The sequence below is a fragment of the Sapajus apella genome, unplaced genomic scaffold (genome assembly GCF_009761245.1).
Source record: "Sapajus apella isolate SASKATOON/1434 unplaced genomic scaffold, GSC_monkey_1.0 scaffold6, whole genome shotgun sequence".
In the NCBI taxonomy this organism is placed as follows: Eukaryota; Metazoa; Chordata; class Mammalia; order Primates; family Cebidae; genus Sapajus; species Sapajus apella.
In genome coordinates, this window is record NW_022436946.1 from 4,568,612 (window position 1) to 4,585,918 (window position 17,307).

Sequence of the window (17,307 nt, forward strand, 5' to 3'; positions counted from 1 at the left end):
AATGATTACGTTATTTCTGCTGCCTAGTCCTGAAATGATTTTCTGCTTGTCTGTGCTCTTTTACAGTATTAAGATTGCATAGCCTGTGTGGACAATGTTAAAATGGACACTTAAAAATATATATCACTTGATCAACAGGTATACAGTGAGTTCTAGATCAGGATAGTGGAAGATAAAAGAAGTTAAATAAAAGCTCCCTGCATTCCTGGAGCTTACCATCCACTTAAAATGATAAGACATTAAGGCCTGGCTATTTCAGCAGCAAAATATATATTAAATAAGTCTAAACAAGATCAGAAGAGTGCCTAGGAGGCCGCATGTGGTACACATCTGTAAGAATTAATTTTATGTCTCAACTTGGCTAAGCCATGATACCCAGATAGCCAGTCAAACATTATTCTAGTGAAGGTGCTTTTTAGATGAGAATAATATGTGAATAAGTAGACTTTGAGTAAATCAGAGTATACTCCATAATGCGAGTGGGCTTCATTCAATCAGTTGAAGGCCTTAAGAAAAGACTGACTTCCCCAGAAGAGGGAATTCTGCCAGCAGACTGCCTTTGGACTTGAGCTGCAGCTCTTCTGTGGATCTCCAGCTGCCAGCCTACCCTACAAGTTTTGGACTTGCCAGACTTTGTAATCATGGGAGTCAATTTCTGAAAATAAATTTCTTTTCCTAATATACGTATACATATGTCCTATTTGTTTTCTTTCTCTGGAGAATCCTGATTAACACAAAAATAACGACAGTTGAGTGCTATATTAGTCCATTCTCACACTGCTATAAAGAACTTCCCTGAGACTGGGTGACTTATAAAGAAAAAGGTTTAATTGACTCATAGTTTCACATGGCTGGGGAGCCTCAGGAAACTTACAATCATGGTGGAAGGCAAAGCAGGCATATCTTATATGGCAGCAGATGAGAGAGAGAGTGAGCCATAGCAGGGAAAACTGCCTTATAAAACTGTCAGATATTATGAGAAATCACTCACTATCACAAGAACAGCATGGGGGAAACCCACCCCCATTATCCAGTCACCTCCCTCCATCAACACGTGGGGATTACAGGTCCCTACTTCAACATGTGGGGATTGCAATTCAAGATGAGATTTGGGTGGGAACACAAAGCCTAACCATATCAAGTGCTGTGGCTTGAGCAGAAAAAACATCAGCAAAAGGCTTGATGATGATTGTACATCTCTTGTCTTACCTTCTCTTCCCATGTTTAACCTTTTTTCTTAGAGGGTGAGCTCCTAGAGTTCAGTGGGCCCAATATCAAGTTCTGATATAGATAAAAACTTGGGAAGGGAATACCTTTTATTCCTTATATTTAAAGCAGTCAGAAATTAATATGCAAAAAGATAGGCTGATCATATAAATTCCTCTCTTCATTGGTTATTAGGAGGACTTTTAGAGGACACAGGCAGTTCTGTAGAAGCACATAAAAGGCCTAGATTTTACACTTTACGAGTTGCAAGACATTGTAGAAATTGCTTCATGTCTCCACGCCTGTGTTTCTGTTTGTAGATTAAGTAAGATAATAGAAGTTCATGTACCCATGAAAATAGGCCAAATTAATCTGTGCTATTGTAAGCCAGAATAGTGGTTATCCTTTTGATAATTACAAAGAGTATGAGGGGTATCTTCTTGAGGCTGGTAAAAGTTCTGTTTCTGGATCTAGGTGCTGGCTACGTGGATGGATTCATTTTGTAAAAAAATTGAGTACTTGTGTATTTTTAATGTATATTACATTTCAGTACAAAGTCTTTAAAAGTTCATATGTTCTGTCTTGTAAACACTTTCAGAAAATTGACAGGATACAAAAATTCTAATATGTCACAAGGATAACCCAAATAACTTGTTGCAGCATTTTCCTTCAACAGTTTCCATCAGAAAGTTAGATCCCCATCGACAACAACAACAAAAAAGAGGTGGCAAGGCATAGGCAAAGAAAAGCCTTTGTTTTGAAGTCCATTAATTGATTTTCAGTAGATCCATCTAAATTTAATGTTTTAGGTCTTTGGCACTATCTTTATTTTACTTGTTGATGTTTATCTCAAGAATGCAGTGAAACCAAATGCTTGTATTTGTGAAAGTGCTTTTCGATACTTGTTAAAGTAGGATAGAAAAGGTAGGTAATAGCTGCACAGGCCTTTTTTATGGGTCATAAAAGGAATAATAAAATATCTTATAAGTAGATTTGAAGCTCCACAGGTCCTAGTCAGAAAAGTGAATTATTTAGTGTTTCATTAATGTGATGGGATCATCTTTCTTTTATGAACAACAAATATCATCCCCGTTGCCTGCTTTAAATACCAATGAGAAGAGGGTGGATAGAATTTTCCCACACAGACAGTCTTGGAAATAAAACAGATAGCATTTTCTGCAGATCCCCTTTGATTTGTTTAATAAAATAACAGAATCCCAAATTATATAATATCTTTCTTAACCACCTGAGTAGCTGAGGGGCATCCTTGTTGAAGGTGTGTTGGTGTGTAGGGGTGGATATCTGTATATTTTAGCACCGTTAATGATTGCTATACTCCCACTCCTCTTCTCTTTTGTTTATATTATGAGCATTCTTCTTTCTTTCCTCATGTAAACACAAAAAGTACACCATTTAAATCCCGATTTCTTTGAAGGGAAATGCTGGATACAGAAGGCATTTCCTTAGTACCTCACTCAATAATTCTGGTTGCAGAAACACTGTGCATTGCTAAGTAGAGGAAAAGACTCTCGGGACCAGCTTCCTTTACATTGATAGAAACAGGTGTTCTCTTTTAGTTGTCAAGTCAGCTCCCTTCTGAGAATCTCGGATAAGTGGTCCAAATTACATCTAAGAGGAAAATTCGCCAAAGCATAATTACTTTTCATCAGGGTGCCACAAATAATGAAAGGAAAAGAACACTTGAAGTATATTGTAGTCTATTTAATCACCATCATTTTAAAAAGCTGATGTAGAATTCCTTACTTCAAGACAAATTGTATGGCTTTGGTGGTAAATTAGGCATATTTTCTAAACACTAAATTATATTTCCTCTAATTCACATTTGGCTAAGAAAAGCTGACTAGTCTTTGTTGCAATGGAATATAAGAGATAAGGTTTGCAGCTGCCATTTTCATACAGTGCATTTTTGTCTATTCTTCAATTGCTTCCTGTGTTTCTATTCATATTTAGTAAAATCCCTTTCTTTCATGTTAAGATAAATTTCATCAGTGTTGCTATCCATGCAAGATGCCGGCAGATTCCTTACTTCACCTTGTCTCTCCGTTCCGCACTTCCCCAAACCCTACCCAAGAGCTAAATCTGTAGAGAGCAAGAAACGACGAGCATGAGTAGAAATTCTAAAGCTTTGCTTCATGATAAACAATTGCCTAGCACAGTGCCTGAGAAATCCTGGTTATCAGAATTTTAAGTAATATTTATCTGCCTTTAAGTGAAATTCTAGAACTGAATAATTTCATTTGAGGCACAGTGGAAAATCTGAGACTGATAAAACTAGATTTGACTACAAGGTCAATCACTGATTAGATATGAAGTTGCTTAAACTCTGCAGAATTTGGTTTATTTATAAAGTTAAAATAATAATACCTATCCTTTAAGAATCAGATAGCATAACAAAAACAATTTCCTAGGATTGTACTTGATTAATACTAGTAATTACAAAGGACATCTAATTTTTTTTTTTTTTAAGGCAGAGTCTCACTCTGTTGTCCAGGCTGGAGTACAGTGGCATGAACCTCCACCTCCGGGGTTCAAGTGATTCTCGTGTCTCAGCCTCTCACATTGCTGGGATTACAAGTGTGTCCCACTATACCCAGCTAATTTTTGTGTTTTTCATAAGACAGGTCTTTCAACATGTTGGCCAAGCTGGTCTTGAACTCTTGACCTCAGTTGATCTGCCTACCTTGGTCTCCAAAAATGCTGGGATTATAGGCATGAGCCACTACACCTGGCCAAAAACATTCATATTTTTGAGAGGGTATATAGACTATTGGGGAAATGAGAAGAGAAAGTGCTCATCATACAAAAGCATATTTCACCAGGGCCAAAGCCTTCAAGTTGCCTTCTGTTTTCCTCATTGCTTTCTTTTCCTCCCATGAGCAGCTCTTTTTCCTGTGATCCTCATTGTTTATCCTCTCCAGCAGATGTTTATCCTTATCATCGAGAGCCTCCACCCCCACAGATGCTTGTTCTTTGTACCCTGTATTTGATGAATGTTTCTTTTCTCCCTATAGGCAACTGGGTAGATGGAATATAAATGCCCATTCATAACATAAAATTTGCCATGGTGATTAACTTACTATGGGGTAGAGCTATAGATTTCTCAACACATTACGCATCTAAGGCAGGGTCAGCAAACTTTTCCTGTAGAGTTGGGTAGTATATATTTTAGGCTTTCCAGGCTAAATGGTTTCTGTCTCAACCACTCAACTCTGCATTGGGAAAGTGGCTGTGACAATATGTAAACCAAGGAGCGTGGCTGTGTGTCAATAAAACTTTATTTACAAAAACAGATGGAAGACTGAATTTGGCCCACGAGCTATAGCTTTCTGGTCTCTCTAGGACATGGAAATGAATTAAATGATGTTAGGGTTTAAAGGGTCATACCAGTCATGTGGCCCAGCTTTCCCCAGATAACGTTCGCATAGAGAGCTGTCTTCCCATAACCAAAAGCTAACTGGTCAAACATATTTTTGAAGTGTTACATAATTTGCCCCAATCATATAGGTTCACCAACACATTAGCATTCTCAAGTCCCTGACTTTTTTTGGGTGTAATATTCATAATACGATAATAGCTAACACTTTAATACTGCTTGCTAGGTGCTCAGAACCATTCTGAATGCTTTTACCTATATGATTTCATTTATTCTCACAATGCTGTGAGATATGCATTAATCCCATTTTATAGTTGATGAAGCTGAAGCACTGAGAGGTAAAATACCAGCCCAACGTGACATACTCAGTGGAGCCAGGATTTAAATGTAGGCAGCCTGGCTCCAGGGTTCCAGCTCTGAGCCACCTTCCAACCTCCGCATCACATCTCAACATCTGTGAGAATTACTGTGAAAGCTGGGAAACTGCTTATTTAATCCAGTTCTCTCAGCATCCCTATTAGAAAAGAGAGGCCTGGAGAGATTCAAGTGGCTTTGCAAAGGTCACAAGCATAATTAATAACTGAGATAACTGTACAAATCAATTAAATCACTGCCTCGTACTTGAAGAAATGCTTAAATGAATCCTTATCAAGATAGAAAATCCTCTGAAAATGAATAATCACCTCTAACTTCCCTTTGTAATTTAGATTTTTATAACCAGTTTCATTTCAATGAGGTAAATAGAACGTTTGATTTTTAAAGGTAGAATTATTTTTACTTTTAAAATTTTGATAGCCAATGCCCCAACAAGGGGAAGATGACAAATATTTATTTGCAACTCTGATCTCTCTCCCAGGCTCTGAATCACTGATTCCTAAGCCTTAATGTACATTAGAATCATTTGGAAGTGTCTAGACAAAATGATTCTGGGTGACACCCCAGTGCCTCAGATATTCTGACTTAATTGAGGACTCGGCAGAGATATTTTGAAGGAGACCTCCAAGAGATTCTAGCATGTAGCCAGGGCTGTGAACTACTGCTCTAGAGTCACATTTGTCATTATGCTCAACTTGTCTGCCGGCATTAACAGCTAACATTTAAAATACTACATGGCATGAAATGGAACTTACGGTTATGGTCCATGGATTATAATTAATAAAAGTGTGAATACACTCCAAGCATGAATGGAACTTTATTGTAAATAAATTGTACTGGTGGCTGTAATATTCAATACATTTTATGTGAGTGAGATCTTTGGATTGACAAGCGTAGCTGTAGAACTAGACTGACCAAAGACTGGGGATTCTGATAGGTTGCTACAAATCTTCTGGTTCAAATAGAGGCTGGTCTCTACCTTTTATGAGGCTGTCATAATGCAAAAGACTTAAGGTTGAAGAAAGAAGTGTTTTGGAGAATTAGGTTTTGCAACCATCTGCCACCTATTTACAAGTGTATCATCATTTTTAACAGAAGACTTTAAAAAAGAAAGAATGTATAGAAAAAGAATTTAGCATAGAAATAGACCATCTATGAGAGCAAATAGAATAGAAATTACCAGGGACTTGAGGCAGTCTAATTACTACTATTGAACATTAAATTTGTCTCTTTTTCTGGCAGTAAAAGCAAGAAAGGAAACATGTTGAGTTACATAGTTTTATATTCTGGCTAAAAACAGCTTTCACATTTGTCTGCAGAGAAAATTATTATTTTTGAGCTAAATTGAACAAATAACACATATGTCCTTGGTATAACACAGTTGAAAATGTCTTTACCACAGTTTTGTGAAACTCGAAGTGTTTTCAATTGGTGATAGCTAAATGAACCTTCCAGAATATCTTGAGTTAGTAAAGTCTTTTCTACACCCTCCCTCCCTGCCTCCCTCCCCATCTCCTCCCCTACATTCCCCTCCCTCCCTCCCTCCCTCCCTTTACCTATTTCCTTTTACCTATATGCTGGATATAATGTTAAGTGCTGGGGGTACTCTGAGGAATAAGATATCATCCTTGTTCTCGAGGAGGTCACAATACAGATGATGAAATGCTTAAGAAAACTCACTATTCAGAGCAAGAGAGGCCAGAGCCTGAAATAAAAGTGTGTAATTGTTTGCACAAGTCTGTAACAAGGGTATGTATAAGATGCCATGGGAACACAAAGAAGGAAGAGCAAAGTGAGCCTATTGGGGATCAAGGAAGATCAGGTAGGCTTTGTCGAATAGATGAGCAGTGGAATGCAAGGGAGGATGTGTTCCAAGAGGAAGGATAGCAGAATAAGAGCAGGGAAAGGAGAGTGCATGGCCTTTAGGAAGATTACAAATATTTGTCCTAAATTGAGGTTCATATGGGGACATGGGATTCGTGACACACATAGGGATTAGATTCCAAAGAGTCAGGCCAAAGGATTGAACTTTATATTAAAGCAGTGGGTATTCACCTCAGTATTTTCGGATGGGGGGTTCACATGCTTTATGCTTTAGAATGATCACTCTAGTGGCAGTATGTAAGGGAGACAGACTGGGAGGTCACGTTGGAGGCAGTTGGTATGATTCATTTCTTAAGTGTTGTAGATCTGAAGGAAAGCAATAACATTCTACAGGTCTTTAGGAGACAGACTTTTACGGTGGAATAATGACTCTGGGGGAGAGGATAGGGAGAAGCCAAGGTGGCTTACAGGACTGGGTGGCTATGGAACAATTTCTGGAGATTAGGAGCAATGGAGAAGAATCATGCAGGTTTGTAGGTAGGGAACAAAGAGTAGGAGAGAATGAAGATGAGTTTATTTAACTCTTATGGGACAGGCAGGAGAGAATTCCAATAGAGGGTTGAGGTCTGAGCTATAGATAATAGATTTGGAGTTCACCAGCATATAGATGACAGTAAAAACACGTATGTCAGTGAGATATCTAGGAGTATATAAATTGAAGAGAGACCAGCGTTGGGAACTCCAAGAAACACTCACAGTTAAAAGGCATGTGAGGGATACAGAGTTTATGAAGGGGTCAGAAACATGGTAAGAATAAAATAGGAGCTTGTAGGATAATGGGAGTGATCAACAGGATACATGCAATCACCCATTGATGGAATTTTCAGTAGAGAGTGAAAGAAAGTGTACGTGGCCAAGTGCAGTGGTTCATGCCTATAATCCCAGCACTTTGGAAGGCCAAGATGGGTGGATCACGAGGTCAGGAATTCGAGACAGCGTGGCCAACATGGTGAAACCCCATCTCTACTAAACACACACACACACACACACACACACACCACTGCACTCCAACCTAAAAGAAAAAAAAAAACCCCATCAAAAAAAAAAAAAAAAAAAAAGAAAAAGAAAAAAGGAAGAAAAAAGAAACTGTATGGTAAACTGTGAAACAGCAATTGTGCCGGGTGGGAGTCAGTAGGTGCAGTGGGTGCTGGGTCTCTGGCCGCTGGAGTGAATTCTCTTAATAAGAGTCTATGGATAGTTTATATTGTTTAAGGGACAAATGAACTTGATATCAGAAAATCTGAGATCCATAGTCTTCTACTTATATGAGAATGCCAAGCTTAGATGAGATTTCCACACAATTAACCCCAGTTGTGAATGTGGAATAAATACCCTTAAAAGTTTTGCCAGGGCTGAGTACAATGGCTCATACTGCCTGTAATCCTAGCACTTTGAGAGGCCAAGGCGGGTGGATTGCTTGAGCTCATGAGTTCGAGACCAGCCTGAGCAACATGGTGAATCCCTGTCTCTACAAAAAATACAAAAACTAGCAGGCGTGGTGGTGCATACCTGAAGTCCCAGCTACTTGGGAGGCTGAGGCAGGAGGATTGCTTGAGCCTGGGAGGCAGAGGTTGCAGTCAGCTGAGATCATGCCACTGCATTCCAGCCTGGGTGATAGAACCAGACCATGTCTCAAAAAAAAAAAAAGTTTTGGCAGGATGGTGGCTTATACCTGTAATCCCAGTGACCAGGGAGGCTGAAGCAGAACAGTTGGGAGGTGGGGAGTGCGAGATTAGCATGGGCGGCATAGCAAGACCTCGTCTCCAAAAAAGTAGAAAAAAATTACCTGGGCATTATGGCACATGCCTGTAGTCCTACTTGGGAGGCTGATGTGGGAGGATCACTTGAGCCCAGGAATTCGAGGTTGCAGCAACCCATGATTGTATCATACTCCAGCCTGGGCAATAGAGGGAGACCCTATCTCATCAACAACAACAACAAAACTTGAAAATACTGAAACATTTGCATAAGACAGGAGGGAAATGTCAATGTCCTGGGCTATGAAATGTGGAAGAGGCAATTGTAATTGATAAAAACTTAAGATCAATTTTTACCAATTAAGCACTTCATGCAATAGAAGCTAGTTATGTTCAGTGGAGGAGATGATCTTAACAAAAACTGTATTCTGAAGACCTTGCCATGATGAATTAACTGCACACAGGAATGTGTGTAACAAAATACACTCTCATGACAATTAGAGATACCAACTTAAATATTGACAGTTTCAGTTTGGGTAGGATTGGTACTTAATTCTCCTTGTGAATTGTATGAGGCTACATGTCTCATTCCTTATTTACAATCTTTCCTAGTTAGTAATAAAGTACACAGATCAAGTATTACTGATGTGTATCTCTTTTCCCATACCTATGGATCTTCAGGATTTTTGGGTAACTTAAGGAGGACAGAGGCCTTTCTGATTTTCACAACCTTGGGAGGTAGTAACTACCATGATTTCTCTCTGGATGTCATAAAGTATACTCTTAGTACTCTGATTTCAGGCCGAGTGAAAGAAGCAAAACTTCCCAGGGATTTTGGAGGCACCAATACTATAATATTTTTAGTATGCATTTCTCCTCTGTTCCTACCATCCTAATTACTCACATCTCATAGGGAAGAGGAAGCGTTTATCGTTTGTCTTTCTAGAACCTTATCTAATTTTTGACATCCCTGACTGCAGCACTGTTAATTGTGTCAGTTTTCAACCATTTAAATGATTTGATGCCCCATAAATTTTAAGTGTTATGTGTATTTTCCTTAATTTTCAGCATCTGTATATAAAAACAATCTTATGCTGCATTTAAAAATATAGCACAAAAGGAAATTACAGGCTTCTATCAAGAGGCCAGTGAGCACTGCAAGAAAGAGAAAAGGGGAATGATTTAGAACCAACGAAGGTCATTCTCTAAACATAGCCATTTGGTTTCTTGCAGTTTGCTCACTGGGAATTCAAGAAAGAAGGGAAAAGAGATTTTAAAATGATCTATAGTTAATAGAATGTTTTACAATAATGAACCTGGTTAATATTAGCATCAACAATAGAGACACAATGCTTGTCTTGTCTTTGTTTGCTCTAGCAGGAGGATCTAACTTAGTTAACTTTCCAGTATATCTGGACATTATGAATTGTACTGCACTATTGCAATGTACAATAATATAATAGTATTTAGATTAAATTATTAGAGTATTTGTTGATACTCAAGCTGTGGTCCACGGGCCAGCAGCATGGGTGTTACATGGGAGCTCATGAACATTCAGACGCTCAGGCTCCAACTCAGGTGTCCTGTGTCAGTGTCTGCATCTCAGCATGATCTCCAGATGGTTCATCTTCACATGAATATTGGAGATAAACTGGCCCAGATGAATAATCATCATACAACTATCCCAAACTATTTTTTCTTCAGAAAATTATAATGTTGTTGCTCAAAGTACTTAATAGAATCCCCTTTTATCCCAGGGATTCCTTGTATTTCGACAAATTAAATAGTTGACAGTGAAAGAGACATTAACATTAAAAAAGGAAAATCATGATCTTTTCATTTTCCAACTGTCTTGTTTTCTAAATTCATTTTTGTTTTGGAGCTGAAATAAAGACCCACAAGTCCAAAGAATAACTTAAAAAAAATTCTCTTTAGTGATTTGATTACATAAATAAATCTGTTTCATTGTGCACTAGTTCGTCTACAGTGGTATTTCTATGTGAGTTAAATGTAAACCATAAATTATAATATGAATTAAATTTAACTCATAAAGTATAAGTTAAATTTGGCCCATAAATTTGTTGGGCCACATATCCAGTGTATAAAGTTTTACTTCAATCAAACCCTACTTTATTAACATTTCCATAATAAAAATAAAAATTTGAAGGAAAAAAAGGAATTGAATAGCTTGATATTATCAAGCTTTGGCACATGCAGGCCATTAACATGATGCCTAATAAATAAAATGTTGATGAACTCTGAGTCTTGTAAAAATATATAGTAAAGAAACTTGTAGATACTAGTTTTATTGAGCGTAGACCTGATTAAGAAAATTTAGATTATAATATTGCACTAGTAACTTTGGAGTCACATTTCAATCCTCACTTTTCCTCAACAATTGCATCCAATTGATGTGCGAGTTCTGTGGGTTCTACTGCCAAAGTACATCTTGAACTTACCCACCGCTCTCTGTCTGCACCACTAACTGTATTCCAAGCCATCCCCCTCCGAAAGGTCTTCCCTCCTCCTCTCTAGTCTCTGCTATACCTCCTGCCCAATCAAAGTTACATATCAAAGCCAGAGTCACCATTTAAAAGCTCTAAGTCCATGTCACTCCTCTGCTTAAAAACCCTTCATTGGCTTTTCAATGCTTTTATATTAGTATATAAATTCCCTAGCCTATCAATAAGGCATTGCATGGTCGTTTTAATTTATCTCATCTCACATTCTTCCTTGTTCACCACACTCCATGTTCCCAGGCTTCTTGCAGTTCCTAAAGTATACTTGACTCTCTTGCTTTAAGGACTTTGTGTGTCTGCGTCTTCTGATGTCAGATCTCAGTTTTAATGTCACCTTTTCAGAGAGCACATTCCTGTCTTATCAGAAATCTCACTCCCCTGTAAATCTCTATTTTTAAATCCATGTTTATGTCCTTAAAAGCACATTACAGATTAATTCTATCTAATGTAGGCATTTGGTAAATGTATTTGTTTGTTACCTGTCTTCCTCAAAGAATGCAGGCTCCAATGAAGGCATCCTTTGTCTTGCTTACTGTTGCTCACTATTGGTTGTTGAATTAATGCCAAAAAGCAGGCATCATTTCATATTTGTTGAAGTGACAGAATGACTTTAACACAAATACAAAAAATGTCACATGTTTAATTTTTTATTCCTTGGTCTTTTGTGGATCCTAATTAAATATGCAAGAGATTGATTTTAAACAAGTCTTTTCAAATTCACTAAGTAAAAAAAATAAAATTAAATACGGCAGTTTAACTTTTCAAGGAATTCTTAGCATTGGAAACAACATTAACACACCAAGAGTCTATTTTCAAGGTACATTCATTTAAATCTGTATGAAGGTAACCAAGTCCTAGTTTGGTTATTTTCCTCAGTCTTTGTGCTGCCTCGTGATTGCCTGTAAGGAAGCAAAGGGCACTGGTTGCCTTATTTACTACTATGATCTGTTGATATGGCATATAAATAAAATTAGTATAACCTCAAAAAGAAGAGGGCTAACCTCTCCTGGACTCAGAGTCTTAAGAAGTTGTGAGTCTGAGAGACTGTGCTCTTACATTAAGGGATTATCCTTTGAGGTTTATCCCCTGAGAGCCATGTAAGAGGATCTAGGACTAGACACCCCAGAACTTCAGTACCAAATCATTAGAAGAAGGGGCCCACATATTTCAGTGATTTTAGTTGGGGGTCTGCGGATCTTTTCCTCCATGTGGGAGGTGCTCAGGTGATAGATGGAAGGACCTCAGTGAAGGAAGGAAGAAGGGTAGTATTGGGTAAAGAGAGCATTTGGGAACCGTCGTCAAATGTTAGTTGTATTTACAAGAATTCCAAATGTTAGGATAAATGATGAAAAAGATCTATTACAATGCTTTAAGGACATCTGCTGTATGGATATTTGAAAAGAGTCTGGATGTTTGAATGAATCAATGTTAAGCCTGAATGTTTAGACTTTTATCGGCTTGCTAGGGCTGCTTTAACAAAGTGCCACAGACAGTGTGGCTTAAACAATAGCAACTTATTATTTCACAGTTCTGGAAGCTGCTGGTCTGAAATCAAGGTGTCCACAGGGTTGACTTTTTCTGAGGGCCTAGTGGCAGCATCTGTTTGAAGCCATCTTCTCCCTGCATCTTCATATTGTCTTCCTTCTATGTCTGTGTTCAAACTCCCCATTGTTATAAGGACACTAGTCATTAGGGATTAGTGCTTACTCTAATGACCTCGGTTTAACTTGATTACCTCTGTAGAGAGTCTGTTTCCAAATACAGTCACATTCTTGAGTTCCTAAGGGTTAGGACTTTAACATAGGAGTTTGGGGAGGGGGATGCAATTCAATCCATATAGGCCTTTATAATTAATTTAATGATATAGCATTTTATAATATGGAAAAAGAGCATTGTGTCAAAAATTATTTGCATTCATATGGCTGTAAACTACATAGCACATCCCCAAAATGTAAGAAATGAACTGTACTTAACAGAAATTAACATGTGCTCTATATACATAGTCTATGACTCATAAGCAAACTATAATAAAACTATGTTTTAATAAAGAAGCTAATTAGTATCTCTTTCTGAATTGGAATTTGTCTTTGAGCAGCTATTCAGCCTTAACTGGAGCCTGTTATCAGCACCCTTTTGGGGTAGAGGTTTGGTATTAATAACACTGGATGCTAGAGGGCAAATTTTCAGCAGAAGGTGCTGTATGTGCTACTGAAGCCTGGAGCTTACTAGAGGTTGATTTTAATGTTTCTCTTGCTTTCCCACTAATGAGATCTAAATTATAGGACTGATAGAATTTTTTTCACTTTACTCATTATTTAAAAGCCAGATCACATTTTAATTTCTAATTGAATTGCCCATAAAATATTAAATAAGATAAATGCAGCACAGTTATCCAACTTAGGAAATGTGCTTTTTGTTTCTTTGCTTTTAAATTCTTAGCTGGGTTTTGTGAAGAGCTTCAGCAAAATTTCTTTTCTCTGTTTTTGAAATGGTGCTCCGTTTGTATGGCTAGGAAGAGGGCACTGCAGTTCAGCAGTTGGGGTCTTTAGGTGTGATGAGTAAACAAAAGCTGATTCCATTATTCCTGTGGTTTGTCTCATCTCTTTTTCTTTCTATGGACACAAAATAATGCTAATTTTCAACTTCAGGAAAATGTTATTCTGTCATTTCTCATGGCCATTAGTGATGGAAGCTCTAATATGAAGTCCTTAGAATGGACTTCTCTCTCAATACCTTTTGTCCTTTTGATACCCACAGGGTATCCTGTCGATACCCTTTGGTAATTTTTGCAAAGTGCTTGGATGCTCATTCTGCCTGATGTACTCATTATTGACAGTGAGGCTTCCTTTGACTGACAGCTGAGGCTCTGATTCATATGCTTTAGTAGCTGTTGGACTACAGGTCCAAGCCTGATAAGTGAGACAGATATTGTAATATTATGATGTGATTACCTGGAACCACAAATCCAGATTCACTCAAATGAATTAAATTGATTTTGATTTGCAATCCAAGAAAGTAAGGTTCTAGAATGTCAGCCATCTATTCTTTCCCCTGGTCTTTGGCTAAGTTAAATACTAACCAGATTATATATAAATAAAATCTGTCCTAGTAGTAATATTGTATTATATTATATATAAATAAAATAGTAGTAATACTACTAGGACAGATTTTATTTATATATAATCTGGTTATAGCACAGCAGAAATAGTCAAAACCCTAGTTTAATAATTTTTTTCTACAAAAGTATATTCTTATGCATAGGACTATATTAAATATTTGCTGTGACTCAGAAATAGATTTAGTTTTGACCAGTTAGAAGATACTGTGCATTAAACACATGGATACACATTGTCTCTCACAACAGATAATTTCTCACTCCTCACTACCTAGGAATCATTTGCAGTCTTGACACTATTTTTTGGACAAAGATAAGAACCTAATTTGTAGATATGTCAGACTGAGGAAGCCCATCCTCTCTGATCTCCATATTTTTTACTGTTATTAAAAAAAGGTAATGTGCTCTGTATATTAAGCTTCTCATGCGTAGGGAGACGTAGCAAACTGGTGGTTCTGGAATCTGCTGCTTATGTAATCTGGTTAATTTCTAAATCAAACAACCTACATAATTATAGGCCTAACTCCCAGGCCTCTCTGTAAGTATCTCTGAGGTGGATCCTAGTAATAAATGTTTTTATAAAAGTACCTCATGTGACTTGAATGCACAGCCAGGTTTGAGAACTTCTGTCCTGTGTTGACTGAGTAACAGTACCCTTTTGGTTCGGTTGGCGTCTCTATGCATTTCCAAATAGTCTATAGTGGAGCTGCCAGAAATATCTGAGTTCATGATTGATAGTGGATTATTTATGAAATAAGTCTCTGGAAGTTTTATAACGTAATTTATAATTGTAAGGTATAACTTTTATTCCATTATATCTTTGAATTTTGGTATGTCTTGCATTAAAGCTACTCTTACAGAGAATTTTTATTCTCTAATCTCATATTTCAACAAGCTTCTTTTTACTCTAAAAATTCTGATTTTAAAAATTGTTCGAAATAACACTGATACCAAAATGAGGTGAGATGAGCAAAAATGGATTTTTAATGGTATCAAATTTTCCTCTTTTGAATGGATGAGTAAAACTTTAATTGCATTTTAGAAAGCATCTTCTTACCCCCAGTGAATCCTGTAATGAGAAGTCTATCACCTACTTTTGGAAAGCAAACTGTAGCTGTCTGATTAAGCAGAATCCGTTGATTTGTTTGTTTCCAGCAGACCCAGTCTTTGTCTCTGAGTCCCATATAATGATTCAGTACAAATCACTTTATAACCTTACTTTCCTGTCTTTCAATATAGTGTTTGTTTTCAGAGTTTATCTTTAGTTGTCTGTCTCCTAGGTTTAGAACATCTTGTTTTAAAATGTCAGAAATTTTAAATATGGACTCTGACTCCCATCATAACTGGATATATTTTAAGGGCTTATTTCCATGAGAAATGTTATGTGTGAAATATATGTGTTAAGGTATCAGCTCTAGGCTTGTTTATCTTTGACTTTTTCTGAGTTTCCCTATCATCTTCAAAACATCTGAAGGCCAGGGCTGAAGGAGATGGTAGAATAACACCTTTTTTAGCAACAACATGCAACTCTATATACTGACTCTGGTTTGGGATATGCTGACTCTGATTTCTTACATTGCAGGCTCAAATGTCCTAATTTACCCTTTGTATATCTCTATGAACTATTCTTAAGCTTTTATGTAATCTTGTATGAAAAATCAGCCAGCCATTTTATTTTGGAATTTACTGACTAGCTAAATACTAACTAGTACTCACTCAAAGAGTGCAATATTCAAGAAAATGCTGAGTAGTATTTGGATTTTAGCTTGCCTGTCATGAATATTCTCTTTAATATTTTACCAGTCCTCTTTAAATTTTTTCCAGTTAAAAAATTCATTACTGTCTTATAATAGGTTCTGTTTCTTGTTTATACGGCTGAAGTGTCCACTTCCCTCCTTTTCAGCTTAGGAGATTTAGTGTGCTCAGTTAAACCCCGAAGTATATATATGGGAGCCCAGCACGGTCACCTTGCTAGGTATCCAGCAGGTTCCTGGGGAAGGGATCTTTAAAGGATCTGGAAAGAGGGATGGGACATCTAGATAGAGGCAGATCTCACTCAATAGCCAGAGGGAAGGTGCAGTCACCAAGCAGGTGTGACGTTTCTCCGAATGCTCAGCTATCCATGTCCTGGTGAAGCACAGCTCTTGGGCATCCTTCAAGTGTCCTTGCTCAGGGTCTTCCTCTCAGTCCACTGGGTCCAGCAGAGTATGTAAGAATTAACTGGGGTCAGGAATAAGTTGAAGGCCTTGGATTTCATGCCCCTCTTTCCATCACCATTAAGTCTTCCCTCAATTTCTAACTTTTCTTTTATCATTTTTTCCCATAATAATCTACAATAAGGATTTCCACAAGGAAATTCCTAATAACTCTTTAGACGAGAACACAGCAGAAAGAGTTTATCTTCTCCCATCGGGGAAGCGGGGCTCAGGCTTTAGACAGATAGTGCCAGATCTTATGAGATAATTTTCATTGAATATGGGTGATGACCACGTGAGAGGATTAATTGGCTTCTCCTGTTAACATCAACAATGACAAACACCACCAAAAGGAAAAAAAGCAAAAAACAAAGCCAGCTTTCATATAAACAATAGAGTATTGCCTATTCTGTAGCATTCAAATGAACAATATCAGAAACAATGAAAAATTAATCTTTACAATGTAATGCAAAGTAAATTACAAAAATAAGTAAATCTCTATAGCTAGACACGAAATCCACTTGCATTTATTGTGCATCTACTGGTTTCAGTCCAATTCAGGTATATTATTTAATTGTATTTATCCTTACAAGATTTTTTATGAGTTATTTTTAGACTCATTCTAAAGACGAGTACACCGACAGGTTAGAGTTGATAAATAACTTGGCCTAGCATCAGACAATTATTACTAAATGTTATATGGAATCTTTTTTTTTTTTTTTTAATTTGAGACGGAGTCTTGGTCTGTCGCCCAGGTTGGAGTGCAGTGGTGTGATCTCTGCTCATTGCAACCTCCACCTCCTGGGTTCACGCAATTCTCAGTCCTTAGCCTTTCCAGGTAGCTGGGATTACAGGGATGCGTCACCATGCCTGGCTAATTTTTGTAATTTTATTAGAGAGGAGGTTTCTGCCACATTCGGTG

General features: G+C 37.5%; 1 protein-coding gene across 4 annotated transcripts in view; it reads left to right on the forward strand.

Moving 5' to 3' along the window:
• The window catches only part of EPM2A (EPM2A glucan phosphatase, laforin), a 117,413-nt gene that overhangs the window by 62,504 nt on the left and 37,602 nt on the right, over positions 1-17,307 (forward strand). The gene's annotated exons all lie outside the window — the stretch shown is intronic.